The sequence below is a fragment of the Dermacentor silvarum genome, chromosome 4 (genome assembly GCF_013339745.2).
Source record: "Dermacentor silvarum isolate Dsil-2018 chromosome 4, BIME_Dsil_1.4, whole genome shotgun sequence".
NCBI classification, from domain to species: domain Eukaryota; kingdom Metazoa; phylum Arthropoda; class Arachnida; order Ixodida; family Ixodidae; genus Dermacentor; species Dermacentor silvarum.
In genome coordinates this window covers 140,404,678-140,419,629 of record NC_051157.2, presented here as the reverse complement: position 1 = coordinate 140,419,629, position 14,952 = coordinate 140,404,678, and the positions used below count along the sequence as shown (strand labels likewise).

The following is a 14,952-nucleotide window of genomic DNA, read 5'->3' as shown; positions in this document are numbered from 1 at the left end:
AGAAACACAATGTAAAGAAATTTAAAGCGCCTGCCAACTTAGGCTGACGGGATTGGATTTAAAAGCCACTTGACCAGAAGCCCGTTCATCAATACTGAACCAGTTCATTTCCCTCGTTTCGGGCCTTTTACACCACTGCATTACACGACGAAACCCCTGAGAATAAAGCAATGATCGGCGCGATAGGATTCTAAATGCACATGGCGTACCGCCATTCGAGTCTCCATAGGACAATTGAAGACACCATAACAGCAATATCATGCATGCACTCCATTATTCATTAGCTGTATCGGACCATCCCTGACACGGACGGAAAACCCCCTTGAGAATAGAGGGCAATGAGCGGCGCGTATGGAGGGATATAAAAATGCAAAACTTGTGTCAGAAGTGGGATTCGAACCCACGCCCACATACGTGGACCAGAAGCCTCGTTCAACCCGCATGGCTGGGTAAGGTTTCCCTTGAGTCTGGCGCCTTAGACCACTCGGCCATCCTGACACGACGAAAGTCCCTTGAGAATAGAGAGCAATGAGCGGCGCGTATAGAGGAATATAAAAAAATGCAAAACTTATGTCAGAAGTGGGATTCGAACCCACGCCCACATACGTGGACCAGAAGCCTCGTTCAACCCGCATGGCTGGGTAAGGTTTCCCTTGAGTCTGGCGCCTTAGACCACTCGGCCATCCTGACACGACGAAACCCCCTTGAGAATAGAGGGCAATGAGCGGCGCGTATAGAGGGATATAAAAAATGCAAAACTTGTGTCAGAAGTGGGATTCGAACCCACGCCCACATGCGTGGACCAGAAGCCTCGTTCAACCCGCATGGCTGGGTAAGGTTTCCCTTGAGTCTGGCGCCTTAGACCACTCGGCCATCCTGACACGACGAAACCCCCTTGAGAATAGAGGGCAATGAGCGGCGCGTATAGAGAAATATAAAAAAATGCAAAACTTGTGTCAGAAGTGGGATTCGAACCCACGCCCACATACGTGGACCAGAAGCCTCGTTCAACCCGCATGGCTGGGCAAGGTTTCCCTTGAGTCTGGCGCCTTAGACCACTCGGCCATCCTGTTTTTTTTTCTTTATTGCCGTCTTCGACGTACAAACTCAAGGGTTACAAAGGATAAAACATGCCAGCCACACTTTGGCTAGCACAGCACTAAAATCGTTTCAGTGACACCAGTTCATCCAGTACAGACATCCATTGTGGTGGATCACGCAGTACTTTGTACGCGTCTCTCACGTAAACAACACTCTCAATGAAGTGTTCTCGCACCGGTTTCACAACGATGTCAACATGTTCAAATTGCATGCGAGTTTTCCACATCGCGTGGAGGCCCAGGATCATAATGAGGTCATACGGTACTTCCTCTGAGGTATCTATTGGCAAGAATCGTATTCCATACGGGTCCAGAGGTAACTGTTTCTTCAGCGTTCTCTGCAGAACGTCCCAGTGAAAGATCGGGTCCCAGCAATCTAGGAAAACATGTTCTATTGTTTCTGGTTTTTTACATAAAAAGCAGTCGGTTGTCCAGGGGATGAAAATACCCTTGCTATGAAGCCAGGTCTTAACGGGAAGTGTGTTTGTATGTAATTTGAAAAAGAAAGACTTAGTTGATGGCCTTACTGCATTTTCTTGACTCTTTTTAGAACGTCCTGTCCGGGGCCTCCACGGTGTGGTGAACGGTACAAAGGTACAGGTAGCATCGTGTCCACAAGATCTCTGTACAATTTTTTTTTGTAACGGTGGACAGATACTGCAGCGAAAAACGCACATTCAACATCCTATGCGCCAGCACCACTTCACGCAGGTACCCAGTCACGGTTCCCGGCATGTTCTGAGCCGACGAAACAACAAATCCCGGAAGAAGTCTACCCAGCCGTACTTGTATTAGCGTTCGAAGAAAGGGATCATTTTGATCCCGCAGAAACACAAAGCGTGACACAATTTGTCGCAAAAACAAGTGAACCAGACCAAGCCCACCTTTCTTGACCGGGAAAAACAAATTTGTTCGACTCGTCCTCTCCCAGGTAGAGGCCCAAATGAAAGTGGCGAAAATGCGGTGAATTTTTTGTACGCTTACCCGCGCAGCACACAACACATTCTTAACATACCATATCTTGGAAACTAAAAAAAGGTTGCAAACAGTGGCTCTAGAAAACATTGACAATTGCTTGCCTCTCCAACCGTCAGCCTTTTCCTTTACTGTCGAAACTTGGTCGAGCCAGTACGGTTCAGGCTCACGGTAACTTCCGAGAGGCACCCCCAGGTACTGTGTAGGTAACCTTGACCAATTCAATCGAGAAAAGGTCTCCGGCTTGTCTTCCCAACTCCCATGCCAGAAGCCATAACTTTTATCCCAGTTTATCTGGGCTCCAGTTGAATTGCAAAACTTTTCGACTACAGCAGTTGCCTCTATTATGCTCGCTTTATCTGTGCAGAAAATCGCGATGTCGTCTGCATACGCCAATATTTTAACATGTGCCGCCTGTAGGCAATAGCCTGCTATGCGTTCGTTGTTTTATTGCGATAGCAATTATATGGACACTTCAACCGGATTTCTGCCGTCGGCGTCGTCGTCGCCGTCGCCGTCGCCGTCGCCGTGACGTTCCGTATAGATAAAATCTTCGCCGCGCGCCGTATGCCCCAGCGGAAGCGTGGGGGGACGCGCGCTATCACGGAGAGCGAACGCACTCAATCTCCCACGCGCAAGCAAGGAAGCGGAAAGCCAGCGCCGGAGGGAGCAGGGGGGGGGGGCACTCTTCTGCCAACAACCGCGCTCGTCCGCACAGTCTCTTATCTCTCCCACGCGCAAGCCAGGAAGCGGGAAGCCAGCGCCGGAGGGAGCATGGGGGGGGGGGGGGGGGGGGGGCGGGCGCACTTCTACGCTTCCAACAACCGCGCTCGTCGTTCGTTCGACCGCACCGTCTCTTATCTCCACACGGCTTTGACCTTTATGCCGCTCAGTTTCCGTTGATAGACCGCACGTACCTTCGCCCGCTGCGCGGGTGAAGGTACGTTGCGCTGCCGGCGTTTTGACAGTCGTTGTCTGCAGTCATTCAGTGTGATCTTTTCATGTTTGTTTGTGCGCGCTCACACCACGCTTGTTCATTCAGTTAGTAATAGTCGGGCCACATTTTCCAACGCACGCTACACATGCAATGCTGCCCAGATCGGCAGTGCAGCACTACAGGTGTGTCCCTTCGCACGCGCTGCCCACGGGCAGCGCTTCTCATCAACACCACCATTTCACACGCGCCTTCTCGTGGTCATCGAGTCTCTCTTCATGTCGGTCTACTTACGCCGCAGCACACCTGCTTACTTAATCAGCTCATGTTTACTACAATTCATATTGCTACCAAGGCCGCTCACCTTACTTCGTATGACATTGCTGTGTTGCTATCGCATTCATTGCTTCGCCCTTAGGGCGAAACTGTGACATTTTTAATGGCCAAACAGAGTGGCTCGAGATAAGCGGCAAAAAGAAGGGGCGAAAGCGGGCATCCTTGACGCACCGACGAGAGCACACGAAAGCTATCGGTGAGCTCCCCATTAACAATTATTCGCGTTGAGCAGTCTTTGTAAGCCATCGTGACACCTTGCGTTATCACACTGCCAACATTCTTGTGTTCAAGTATGTATAGTAGAACCTTGTGCGAGACGAGGTCGAAGGCTTTTGCCAAATCGATCTGCATCATCGCGACGTAATCGCCAATCGCATCGCAACACTCTAGCACACTTCGAGCCACGTGTACATTTGTTGTAATACTGCGGCCTTTAATGCCACAAGTCTGGTGCGGCCCTACCAATGTTTTGATGACACTTTGCAGTCGTTTTGCTAAAACTTTCGTGAATATCTTATAGTCAACGTTGGCTAGAGTTATCGGGCGATATGAGCCAGGCAACAAGCGTTTCTTTTCATCATCACTCTTCGAGATTAGTACGATATGCGATGTTGTGAAAGACAAGGGCAATCTTTTTCGGTCGTACGCTTCGCTAATAACTAGTTGGAGGACATGAGCCAGCGCAGACTTAAAAGTTTTATAGAAAGTGGCCCCTAAGCCATCAGGCCCAGGTGCTTTACCGGGGGCCAACTCGTCTATTGCGCACTCTATCTCACTCAGGGTAATGGGATGTTCAAGCCGTGTCTTAACTTCTTCATCTAGCTTTGGCATCAATGAAAGGAATTCCATCTGGTAGCCTTCTTTAGGTTCACGTGGTTGACTCAAGATGGCTTTGAAGTGATCGGCGATCCCTTGCTTGATGTCGTTTAGGTCGGACGTGATATTGTTACGGGGAGAAAATATATGTATTTACAATATATACAGAGGGTTGTAGCTCTGTGGCCAGGGTGACACCATCTACCGAGCTCCGAGACACTTCAGCCTCTTCTTCCCCAACCAACGTCATTTTGTCCACAGCGGTACAAACTCGTACGTGACATGAACCCCCCGGCGGCAGAAGCATCGTCTCGATGCTTCTTAGGGTGTCGAATCAGCGTGCGAGTTATAGGGCTTTAGTCGCGAAACGTGCACGATATCAGTTCCTGGGGTGGTAGAAGACTTTGAATTCACAGGTGAGATCTCATATGTGAGGCTGGTGACTTGGCGAAGAACTCGGTATGGCCCGACGTATCGTGGCAGCAGTTTTTCGCAAAGGCCGACGCGACGGGAGGGTACCCAAAGCAGAACAAGGGACCCAGGGCTGAAATGAGCGTCCCGACGATGACTGTCGTAACGGTGCTTCTGGATAGTCTGAGATGCCAGAAGACGGTCACGGGCAATACGACGTGCTGCGGCCGCGCGAACAATGGCGTCGTGAGCATAGAACGTGGTAGTGGTGGCGTCAGAAGGGAGCAGTGAGTCAAGAGGCAGGAGAGGGTGACGGCCATATAGTAGATAGAACGGGGAATAACCAGTAATATCGTGACGCGACGAATTGTATGCAAACGTCACGAAAGGTAAGGTGCAGTCCCAATCCCGGTGATCATCACTCACGTACATGGAGAGCATGTCCGTAAGTGTACGGTTGAGACGCTCGGTAAGTCCGTTTGTCTGTGGGTGGTAAGCCGTCGTGAACTTGTGGGTCGTTGAGCAAGAACGAAGAAGGTCGTCGACAACCTTAGAAAGAAAACAGGGGCCTCTATCGGTGAGTAGCTGACGTGGGGCACCATGATGTAGGATGACTTCATGGAGGAGAAAATCAGCCACATCAGTTGCGCAGCTTGTAGGGAGGGCCCGCGTTATGGCATAACGTGTGGTATAGTCCGTCGCAACAGCCACCCACTTGTTGCCCGAGGATGAGGTAGGAAATGGGCCAAGGAGGTCCAGGCCGACGCGGAAAAATGGCTCACTGGAGATATCTATAGGCTGAAGGTGGCCAGCGGGAGACAATGGAGGCTTCTTGCGGCGTTGGCAAAGTTCGCAGGCAGCGACGTAGCTTCGAACAGAGCGATATAGCCCAGGCCAGAAAAATCGTCTGCGCACACGGTCGTATGTACGGGAGACACCCAAATGACCAGCGGTAGGCGCATCGTGTAACTGCGAGAGAATTGTCGAGCGCAGATGCTGGGGAACGACGAGGAGCAGTTCAGCACCATGAGGATTCATATTGCGTCGATATAAGGTCCCGTCCTGGAGAACAAACATACGGAGAGAAGCGTCCTGTTGCTCCGAGGTAATGCGTTCGATGATGGATCGCGAATATGGGTCACGACGCTGCTCGTCGGCGATGCGTGAGAAGTCGGAGATCGACAAAACGCAGGTAGCTGTATCGGTTTCGGTGCCATCCGGTGGGTCGACAGGGTAGCGGGAGAGGCAGTCGGCGTCCTTATGTAACCGCCCAGATTTGTAGGACACGGAAAACGTGTACTCTTGCAGGCGTAAAGCCCAGCGGCCAAGACGGCCTGTCGGGTCTCTGAGTGAGGATAGCCAACATAAGGCATGATGATCTGTCACGACGGTGAAATGTCGACCGAACAGGTAAGGGCGGAACTTAGCAATGGACCAAACAAGGGCCAAGCATTCACGTTCTGTTATCGAGTAGTTTCGCTCTGGTGCAGAAAGAAGACGGCTAGCATACGCGATCACGCGATTGGTGTCCCGCTGTCGTTGGGACAAGATAGCGCCAATGCCATGGCCGCTTGCATCAGTGCGAACTTCGGTGTAGGCATGCGGATCAAAATGACCCAACACGGGTGGATTGGTAAGGCGACTGATAAGCGTTGAAAATGCTTCAGCCTGGTCGGGTCCCCAACGAAAAGTGGTGTCCTTTTTCAGAAGGTCTGTGAGAGGGCGAGCGATTTCTGCAAAGTTCTGGATAAATCGCCGAAAATAGGAACACAGCCCTAGAAAACTGCGGACATCGGTAGGAGAACGCGGAAGGGGAAACTCCTTAACGGCACGAACTTTGTCAGGATCAGGCTGGACGCCAGAAACGTCAACCAAGTGACCAAGTACTCGTATTTGGCGGCGGCCGAAATGGCATTTTGCAGAATTGAGTTGTAGGCCGGCACGTCTAAAAACATCAAGGATAGCTGAGAGTCGGTGAAGGTGGCTCTCAAACGTCGGTGAAAAAACTATGACGTCATCAAGGTAGCAGAGGCATGTGGTCCATTTGAATCCGCGCAGAAGAGAGTCCATCATGCGCTCGAAGGTAGCAGGGGCATTACACAGTCCAAAAGGCATCACTTTAAATTGGTAGAGACCATCTGGGGTGACGAAGGCGGTCTTTTCGCGATCTCGTTCATCCACTGCGATTTGCCAGTAGCCGGAGCGCAAATCAATCGATGAAAAATAACTGGCACCGTGTAAGCAGTCCAGCGCGTCATCAATACGCGGAAGCGGATACACGTCCTTTTTCGTAATCTTATTCAGGTGACGGTAATCGATACAAAATCTCCAGGTATTGTCCTTCTTTTTAACCAAAACGACAGGTGACGCCCACGGACTGCAGGAAGGCTCGATAATATCTTTGGAGAGCATTTTGTCCACCTCCGTTTGGATCACCTGGCGTTCAGCTGCGGACACACGGTAGGGCCTCCGGTGTATAGGAGGAGCGTCACCAGTGAGGATGGGATGGGTGACGACACGGGTGCGACCTAGCGGGCGATTTCCAAAATCAAAGATGTCTTCATAGGACATCAGAATACGGCGAAGGGCGTCGGCGTAAGCAGGCCGTAGGTCAGTAGCTATCATGGGCGTAAACTTGTCGTTGCTTGAAGTAGGACGGTCGGAAGCTGCAGCAGTGTCGAATCGTGGTTCGGGCGTAAGAGCAGCTACTCCACACTCTTCCAAAGGGGACAGCAAAGCGAGAGATACACCCTCAGGAAGCACTTGCAGACACGAACCAAAGTTCAGAAGGGGAAGCCACGCTCGATTGTTAACAAGAGTGACAATGGAGCTGGGTAGTGCGATTTGGCGTGCCAGGAGAATGTCGCAAAGTGGGGACACCACGTAAGGACCATCTCGAAGTGGAGGAGAAGGCGACATGAGGACGTAGGTCGCAGCATCAGGTTGCAGGCGAACAAATTCAGCAGAACGAAGTCGGGACTTGTGGTCTTCGGTCGGGTCGGCAAAGTAATGGGGCAGTTCAAGGCGAAGGGTGCCGGTTGCACAGTAAATAAGTGCTGAATGAGCAGTCAGGAAGTCTATTCCAAGAATCACTTCGTGGGGACACTCGGCCAGTACAGTGAACAGGACTAACACAGGACGACCGGCAATGGTAACACGGGCGGCGCACATTCCCATCACGGCTGTTGTACTGCCATTAGCCACCCGGACGGCAGGCGACTCGGCAGGTGTCAGGACTTTACGGAGACGGCTACGATGTCAGGACTTTACGGAGACGGCTACGAAGATCTGATCGCATAACCGACACCTGAGCGCCAGTATCGATGAGGGCTTGAACGGGCACATCATCAACAAAAATTTCCAACAAGGTTCGGTCGAGCAGCAGGGGTCAGCAGAGGTTTTGCAGTCCGAGTCGTCAACGCAGCCTCACCTCCGGGGGCTGCATTGCTTAGTTTCCCGAGAAGCGGCCCGCGTAGGACGGGGACGAGGGGCGTCGAGGTGTAGGCGAGCGGGACTGACGGCGTTGCGGCGAGGGCGAGCGGCTAGTGGTGTTTCCCCGAGAGGGAAGGCCGGCATGGTATGGTTCAGAAAGGGGCGACAGAGACCGAGGGTCTCGGTTGAAGCGGCGATCAGCGTATGGTCGAGGCGAGGAGTACCAGCGGCTACTACGGCAGTGGCGGGAGATGTGACCGACCCGGGAGCAAGCAAAGCAAATCGGCCTGTCATCTGGTGTTCGCCACTCAGATGGGTTCCGATATCGACTCGGGAACGACTGGCGAGGTGCAGCAGAGGCAATGACAGGAGTGGTAGGGGTGGGACGTGGGCGGACGGCAGACTGGATGTCCATGTTGGCAATTTCTTGGCGGACAACAGCTTGAATGAGCGAGATGGTCATGTTGTCGTGCGTATGGGGACAGTGAGAACTTGGAGCCATAGCCTCAAGTTCGCGGCGGATGACCTGTGTCAAGCTTGGCGTGGCAGGCGGATGTGATGCCGGAGGGTCGTTGCAGGAGGAAGTGGCAGCCGTATTGGGAAGTCGGTCGAAGCGTTGTACGATGCGTTTGCTCTTCGCTTGCTCAAAATTCCGGCATTCCTTTATGATGGATTCAACCGTTGAGCAGTTCCTGCAAAGCAGGAGGTTGAACGCATCGTCTGCGATGCCCTTCAGGATGTGTCCAACCCTATCGGCCTCTAGCATGTCCGCGTCCGCTTTACGGCAGAGAGCCAGAACGTCTTGAATATACGCGACGTATGATTCGGTTGGTGTCTGGACACGAGACGCTAGCTCTTGCTTGGCCTCCATTTGACGTCCCACAGGCCTTCCGAAAAGATCGCGTAGCTTTTCCTTGCAGGAGTCCCAGCTTGTAATTTCGGTTTCATGCGTCTCGAACCATACCTTCGCGGTTCCTCCCAAGTAAAAGATCAGGTTGGCCAGCAAATGTGTGGCATTCCACTTGTTGTGCTTACCGACGCGCTCATACGACGTCAGCCAGTCTTCGACGTCGACCTTGCCAGTGCCAGTGAAGATTCCCGGGTGACGTAGCTGGGTTAGTACCACTTCCGCCGGTGTCTGAGCGGCGGAGGCAGCGTCAGCGTCGGAGGCAGCGTCAGTAGCCATAACAGCGGAACCGATGTGACGCCCGCTGCGAAGATCCAGGGCCGGCTTGTGGCGAGATTACCCCGCACTTCCACCAAAATGTTACGGGGAGAAAATATATGTATTTACAATATATACATAGGGTTGTAGCTCTGTGGCCAGGGTGACACCATCTACCGAGCTCCGAGACACTTCAGCCTCTTCTTCCCCAACCAACGTCATTTTGTCCACAGCGGTACAAACTCGTACGTGACAATATCATTGCCTTTAGCTATCTGGCGGATTTCCTTCCGACACGCGTACCTTTTCTCGTCTGAGAGGGCTCGTTTTGTTGGCGCTTCTCCCGCCCACAGCTTCTCAGACCTTGATCGCACAACGGCCGCTTTGTACTTCTCAGAGTCTATCCTTTCGAGCTCGGTTTTTACTTCCTTTATTTACTTAGTATACACACCAGGCTGGGCACTTTCCATGCTGATGAAAAATTGCATTTGGTGGCGGAGGTTTGTTTCTGCCTGTTTCAGGTTATGCCGAAGTACACTGCTTCTTTCAATAGCCATAGTTTTAACTTTCTGTTTAAATTCTTCCCATTTAATGGCGAAGCTTTCTAGTGGGACTGAACTCAGGCTTTCTAGTTCCTTCGCAACAGCATCAACGAAACCATCGTCACCCAACAACTGCACGTTCAATTTCCAGAGGTCCCAGTTAAAGGTGTGTTTGATCTGTCTTTTCCCAAAGGTGGCAGTTACCAAGCAGTGATCGCTATAGGCAATGGGTTGCACATCATATTCACTACACAAAGGCACCAATTCGGCTGACACATATAATCTATCTAACCGAGCGTGGCTATCACGCTGGAAGTGGGTAAACTGCGGGTGAGTACCGCTGGCGAAGACACTACCGACATCTTCCAAGTCGTAATCGTGCACCATCGCATTTAGCAATTCAGCACTCTTGTCGCGAACGTGTGAACATTTTGCGCGATCGTCAGCAGTGCATACACAGTTAAAATCGCCCAGCAGTATTACCACCTTCTGACAGTTTACGTACGTTTCAAGACGCTCAAAGAAGGATCGCCGGTCCGTTTCGATATTCGGTGCGTAGACACAAATGACACGGAAATCCTTATCGCAAAAACAAAAATCAGCCACTAAAAGGCGCCCAGTATCACACGAAAACACTGACTGCACACAAATGCCAATGCTTCTTCGAATGAATATAGCGCAACCACCTGATCCACCAACAGCGTGAGAAACACACACATCAAAGTGAGTACGAAAATTGGACACCATTCTGTCGGTTAGCTCTTGGCTCTCAATTTTGGTTTCTTGGATTCCCACAAGATGCAAGTCATTATCTAAGAGTAGACGACTTAGCTGGCATTGCCGCCTTCTTGCGCTGAGCCCTCGTACATTTAACGTGGCTACACGTAGCGCTCCTTCGATATTAGCTGCCATGACTACACGGTAGAATGGTGCCCATCACAGTTACCCAAGGACGCGTGTTCATAATGACGCGCCGATAACCGCGTCGAGAGCCACAAAAGCAAACACAACTCGACCTCTCTAAGAAACACTCAAATGCAACTTGAGCCCCCGTTCCTGACACGTATCTAAAAAGGATAGTGCTCAGGATGACGGCCATTGCACTCACCAACCCCCCTACCCGCCTAAGCTACAGACAGTACAAAATTACGGAGGCGGTTTACCCGCCTGCCGTGGATCGTCCGTAATGTTCGGCCGCAGCTTCAGGGTTGGTCTCCTCATACCTGGCGTTTTGGGCGGTGGCTCGTCTCCGCCATTGCTGTCTTGTAGCGTAGCCAGGCTATTGGCCTGGTCGTGCGGTCGTTTCCCCGCCAGCAAGTTAGCGAGCCCGGTATGGGTGTCCATGCCTTCAGGATCAGGGGGGGTGGAGGTCGCTCCCGGTTCAGGTAGGCTCTTTAGCTCAGCGTTCGTCACAGCTACACTGTCCTCTGCCTTCTCTTGTTGAGTGGCGTCGGCCTCATCGACGTGTTGCCCCTGTTTCTGGAGTCGTGCCTCCGTCTTTGCCGCCTCGCCAGCTTCTTCCTTAGCCGTGGACGATGTGCCTTCCATGTCCGCCTCATCCATGAGTAGGGCGGAGTTGTCGTCGTTGCTCACGGGTCCGGTCACGCTAGCGTACGTCCGCTCGCACTGACTCTCTTCGTGACCGAAGCGTCGGCAGGCACCACACCGCGGAATGCGGCAGTCGCGACGAATATGGCCCGTCCCGCGGCAGCGTAGGCAGAGAGGGGCCCTGCCCGGCACAACCACAAGAGCCAGCTCGCCGGAGACGCTCACCTGATGTGGCAGGTCGACCAGCGTTACGCCCGGCTTCAACTTCAGCGTAACCAGTCTTGTAGTCGAGTTCTTATCCGCCACGCCATGAACACGCCACCGCTCGCGGGCGACGTCCGTGACCTTTCCGAACGGCGCGAAGGCAAGACGCACGTCCTCGTCGGGAACGGTGTGCAGCAGCCAATGCACTTTCAAGCGCACATCCTGGTTGGCGGGGTCAATGACGAGGCATCGGCCTTTTTTGACCTGCAGCTCACCAACACTCACGATCTTCTTCACCGCTTCGTCGTCCTTGAAGGTCACGGCCCAAACATGGCTCATACGGTAGGCCCCGAGGGCCACCACTTCCGGCAGGAGCGATAACGGGGCGAAGCGCATCGCGGAAATCTTCCACCCGGTATGGGCGGGCCCTGATATCACAATGTAAAAAAACGGTGTTCACAACAAAACGCCCTGTTGGCAAACTCGGCAAAACAACTTGGTACTCGTTGTCCGCAACGACACTCCTGTTACCGCGGCCGCTCTGGGCCGCTGAAGCCGCTCCTACGGAGCCCGTCATCATACGTCCGTCACGCTCCGTGGCCGGAAGCAGAATCCCACCACTCGGCCATCCTGACACGACGAAACCCCCTTGAGAATAGAGGGCAATGAGCGGCGCGTATAGAGAAATATAAAAAAATGCAAAACTTGTGTCAGAAGTGGGATTCGAACCCACGCCCACATACGTGGACCAGAAGCCTCGTTCAACCCGCATGGCTGGGTAAGGTTTCCCTTGAGTCTGGCGCCTTAGACCACTCGGCCATCCTGACTTTTTTTTTCTTTATTGCCGATTGTGACAAGCAAAACAACAAAATACAAATGATAAAAACATCAGCCTACTTTGGCTGACGTAGGAGGGGTTAAAATCTTTTCATTACAGCCAAGTCATCGAGTACAGAAATCCATTCGGGCGGTTCAGCTTGCGCCCGATACACTTCCCTAAGGGCCACAACACTTTCAATAAAGTTTTCGCGCGTCGAACGGACGTTAACATCTGCATGTCGCACTTGCATTCGCGTCTTCCAAAGACTGTGGAGGCCCAAAAGCATGATTAGGTCAAATGGTACTTCTGCTTCATTTGCGATGGGCAAGAACCTGATGCCATATGGGTCCAGGGGAAAATCTTTTTTGACGGTTCGCTGGAGGACATCCCAATGAAAAATTGGGTCCCAGCAGTCAAGGAACACATGTTCTACTGTCTCAGGCTTTTTGCATAACAGGCAGTTAATCGTCCATGGGACGAAAATCCCCTTTTCATGCAGCCACGTCTTAACAGGAAGTGTGTTAGAGTGTAACTTAAAGAAAAAGGATTTCACGGATGGGTTAACCGGCATTCTCTTAACTCGCTTCAGAACATCTTGCCCTGGGCCTCCACGGTGAGGTAAACGATAAATAGGAATCGGCAACATTGTGTCCACAAGATTCTTATACAGATTTCGTCTCGAAACATTGCACAAATACTCCATGGAAAAACGCACATGCAATAGCCGGAAAGACAGTTCAACCTCTCGCATATACCCACTGATAGCCCCATACATACTCTCACACGATGACACAAGGATTTCTGGGAGATGTCTCTGCAACCTTACTTGGATAGCAGTCCTCAGAAAAGTATCCCTTTGATCTCGGAGGAATATAAAACGCGACACAACTTGACGCAGAAATAAGTGCACAAGGCCAAGCCCTCCCTCCTTAACAGAAACAAACAAGTTGGTACGACTGGTTCTCTCCCAGTTAGACGCCCAAATAAAAACTGCAAGAACACGGTGTATCTTTTGAATACTGGCCCGCGTTGCACACAAAACATTCATAATGTACCATATTTTGGATACAAGGGAAAGGTTACAGACGGAGGCGCGCGAAAACATTGATAACGGCCTACCCTGCCATGCATCTGCTTTCTCCCTCGCCCTTGACACTTGCTCATTCCAACATTCACTTGGATCCCGATAATACTGAAGGGGGACACCGAGATACTGCGTTGGCAGACAAGACCATCGCAGTCGCGCGAAAAGATCGGGCATCGTTTCCCAGTCACCATGCCAAAAACCAGAGCTCTTATCCCAGTTTATCAGGCAGCCCGTTTCCTTGCAAAATTCATCAACCACGCTGATCACTTCAGTAATACTGTCTCTGTTTGAACAAAATACTGCAATGTCATCCGCATAAGCGAGGATTTTGACATGTGCTGACTGTAAACGAAAGCCTGAGATGCGTTCACTCTTGATTACAGCCAAACAGAGTGGTTCTAGGTATGCCGCAAACAGAAGGGGCGACAATGGGCATCCCTGCCTTACTGATGAACGCACTACCAGCTTGTCGGAGAGGTCCCCATTTACAATGATGCGCGTAGTGCAGTTTGCATACGCCATTCTGACGCCTTCTATGATCACCCGTCCTACGTTAGCGTGCTCTAGTATGCAAAAAATAACATCATGTGAGACGCGATCAAAGGCTTTTGCCAGATCTAGTTGCATCATTGCAATTCGATCCCCCAGCGCATCACAGCATTCCAATACCGTACGTGCGACATGTACATTTGTGGCAATGCTACGTCCCTTGATTCCGCAAGTCTGATGCGGTCCAACCAATTTCGTTATCACGCCCTGTAATCTCTTCGCTAGGACCTTCATGTATATTTTGTAATCAACGTTGGTGAGGCTGATCGGGCGATAGGACTCCACCAACAAACGCTTCTCTGGGTCATCTGATTTTGGGATCAACACTATGTGCGACGTGGTGAATGACAGTGGTACTTGCTTTCGTTCATACGCCTCAGTCAAGATTCGTAATAGTAACTGAGCGACTATGGGCTTAAATGTTCTGTAAAACTCGGCACCAAGCCCATCAGGTCCTGGAGCTTTACCATTCTGTAGGTCTTCTATTGCAGCTTCAATTTCGTTTTCCGTTATGGGCATCTCAAGACGCTCCTTTACATCGTCCTCAAGTCTTGGCAGGAGAGACAAAAAATGAGAACAGAAAGCATCACCCATCTCTCTCGCATGGCCAAGAAGGTCGCTGAAGTACTCTTTAAATACCTGCTGGATTACATTAGCATCGTTTGAAATTTCATCACCGTTTCTTATCTGCCTGATTTGTTTCTGGCAAGCGTATCGTTTTTCATCTGTTAAAGCTCGCTTCGTTGGTGTTTCACCGGCCCACAGTTTCTGTGCTCTTGCGCGTATAACTGCTGATTTGTACCTATCACTGTCTAATCTTTCAAGCTGGCTTTTCACATCCCTTATATTTTTCGCATATTTTCCAGGCTCGGTACTCTCCAGGCTTATTAAGAACTGCAGTTGCTCGCGCGCTGCTTTTTCCTCTTGCTTTTCTTTGTGTCGGTTGAAGTAGCTCTTTTCTATGGCTTTACTTTTTAGCCACTCCTTGAAGTCTTCCCACTGAACCGCAAAGATACTGGACCGCTCCTCGAGC

The 14,952-nt window shown here is 51.4% G+C and overlaps 5 non-coding genes across 5 annotated transcripts; all 5 read right to left on the bottom strand.

Annotated features, from left to right (window-relative positions):
- Positions 1 to 379: 379 nt before the first annotated feature.
- Positions 380 to 498, bottom strand: Trnal-caa (transfer RNA leucine (anticodon CAA)). The gene is made up of 2 exons: positions 461 to 498; positions 380 to 425 (listed from the first exon to the last, which is right to left on the bottom strand). It is a non-coding gene; the product is annotated as a tRNA-Leu (tRNA).
- Positions 499 to 571: 73 nt separating this feature from the next.
- Positions 572 to 690, bottom strand: Trnal-caa (transfer RNA leucine (anticodon CAA)). The gene is made up of 2 exons: positions 653 to 690; positions 572 to 617 (listed from the first exon to the last, which is right to left on the bottom strand). It is a non-coding gene; the product is annotated as a tRNA-Leu (tRNA).
- Positions 691 to 762: 72 nt separating this feature from the next.
- Positions 763 to 881, bottom strand: Trnal-caa (transfer RNA leucine (anticodon CAA)). Its single transcript has 2 exons — positions 844 to 881; positions 763 to 808 (listed from the first exon to the last, which is right to left on the bottom strand). It is a non-coding gene; the product is annotated as a tRNA-Leu (tRNA).
- Positions 882 to 954: 73 nt separating this feature from the next.
- Trnal-caa (transfer RNA leucine (anticodon CAA)) lies at positions 955 to 1,073 on the bottom strand. The gene is made up of 2 exons: positions 1,036 to 1,073; positions 955 to 1,000 (listed from the first exon to the last, which is right to left on the bottom strand). It is a non-coding gene; the product is annotated as a tRNA-Leu (tRNA).
- An 11,098-nt stretch (positions 1,074 to 12,171) lies between these two features.
- Positions 12,172 to 12,290, bottom strand: Trnal-caa (transfer RNA leucine (anticodon CAA)). The gene is made up of 2 exons: positions 12,253 to 12,290; positions 12,172 to 12,217 (listed from the first exon to the last, which is right to left on the bottom strand). It is a non-coding gene; the product is annotated as a tRNA-Leu (tRNA).
- Between the last annotated feature and the right edge of the window lie 2,662 nt (positions 12,291 to 14,952).